We start from the raw sequence: 1,940 nt of genomic DNA, 5'->3' as shown, positions 1-1,940 counted from the left end.
CGAGTTCTGAAGTAACCGCAGAATCAATCACATCCACTTTTAAGCACTCCTCATCTTCTATAGGAAATTTTATTGCTTTGAATACATTAAAGGTCACATCCTGATCCTGCACCCACATAGTAAGTTCACCTTTGTGCACATCTATCAAGGTACGACCAGTAGCCAAGAAAGGTCTTCCCAAGATTATGGGAATCTTCTTATCTTCCTCGAAATCCAGAATAACAAAGTCTGCAGGAAAGAAGAGCTTATCCACCTTGACTAGCACATCCTCCACTATGCCCCTTGGGTAAGTAATAGAACGATCAGCCAATTGTAGAGACATGTAGGTGGGTTTTGGATCAGGCAAATCCAACTTTTTAAAGATCGACAACGACATCAGATTTATGCTTGCTCCCAAATCACAAAGGCACTTGTCAAACGACAACTTGCCAATGGTGCAAGGAATGGTGAAGCTACCTGGATCTTTAAGATTTGGAGGTAACTTTTTTGCTGCAACACAGCGCTGCATTATTCCGATAGAGCAACGGTCTCAAGGTCATCCAGTTTCACCTTCCTTGAAAGAATACTCTTCATAAACTTCGCATAACTAGGCATTTGCTCCAGAGCCTCAGCGAAAGGTATATTGATGTGAAGTTTCTTGAACACCTCCAGAAACTTACTGAACTACTTATCCAGCTTTTGTTGTTGCAATCTCTTAGGGAAAGGTGGTGGAGGATAGAGCTGTTTCTCCCCTGTATTACCCTCAAGCAGAGTGTGTTCAACAATTGTCTTCCTTGGTTCCGCTGCTTTCACCTTTTGCTTAGCTTCTTGATCTCTAACTCCAACTTCTCCTTCTTTTGCCTTTTCAGCATCAGCAACTTTCCCAGACCTTAAGGTAATAGCCTTGACTTGTTCTTTAGCTTCCTTCCTGCCTGGTACTTCCGTGTCACTGGGAAGTGTTCCAGGTTGACGATTGAGCACTGCATTGGCTATTTGACCGATTTGATTTTCTAAGGTCTTGATAGAAACCGCCTGACTCTTGCACAACAGCTTAAGTTCCTCAAAATCAGCACTAGTGGGTGCAGCTGCACTTCTCTGTTGAGGATATGATTGCCTTTGAGCATACTGCTGCGGTTGCTGGAATCCAGGTGGGTTGAACTGTTTACTCACACCTTGCTGATATGGTGGCTGAATAGCATTCTGATTATTACCCCAGCTGAAATTTGGATGATTTCTGTTGTTAGGATGATAAGTAGTTGGCACAGGCTGCTGTTGTTGCTGATAATTATTCACATACTGAACAGATTCGTTGACAAGAGAACCCTGATCCGTAGCATGAGAACCTGTACAAAGCTCACAGACCATAACTATTTGATTGACTCCATAGGTAGCTAGAGAATCGACCTTCATAGACAGCGCTTGGAGCTGCACTGCAATAGCGGTGGCTGCATCGACTTCCAGAATACCTGCTACCTTCCCAGGCATCATCCTTTGAGTTGGGTTTTGATGCTCATTTGCGTCTCAATAAGATTATAAGCCTCAGTATAGCTTTTGGCCCACAAGGCGCCTCCAGCTGCTGCATCGAGCATGGGCCGAGATTGGGCCCCCAAACCATTATAGAAACCAGTGATCACCATCCAATCGGGCATTCCATGATGTGGACACTTTCTCAACATTTCCTTGTAGCGTTCCCAAGCTTCGCACATAGATTCTGTAGGTTGCTGCGCAAACTGAGTAAGAGCACTCCTCATAGCAGCAGTCTTTGCCATTGGATAAAACTTCACCAGAAACTTTTGCGCATGATCTTTCTAAGTAGTGATGGACCCAGCTGGTTCAGAATGTAACCAGTCCTTAGCTTTATCCCTCAGTGAGAATGGGAAAAGCCTCAGCTTGATAGCCTCATCAGTCACGCCATTATATTTGAAAGTACTGCAGATCTCGACAAAATTCCTTATGTGCGT

At 44.1% G+C, this 1,940-nt stretch overlaps 1 non-coding gene across 1 annotated transcript; it reads left to right on the top strand.

Moving 5' to 3' along the window:
• Positions 1-1,626: 1,626 nt before the first annotated feature.
• LOC141675527 (small nucleolar RNA R71) lies at positions 1,627-1,733 on the top strand. Its single transcript, XR_012556175.1, has one exon. It is a non-coding gene; the product is annotated as a small nucleolar RNA R71 (small nucleolar RNA).
• Positions 1,734-1,940: the final 207 nt, after the last annotated feature.

The sequence above is a fragment of the Apium graveolens genome, chromosome 7 (genome assembly GCF_009905375.1).
Source record: "Apium graveolens cultivar Ventura chromosome 7, ASM990537v1, whole genome shotgun sequence".
Classification (NCBI taxonomy): Eukaryota; Viridiplantae; Streptophyta; class Magnoliopsida; order Apiales; family Apiaceae; genus Apium; species Apium graveolens.
Note: the sequence above shows the minus strand (reverse complement) of the source record. Positions and strands in the feature narration are given on the sequence as shown.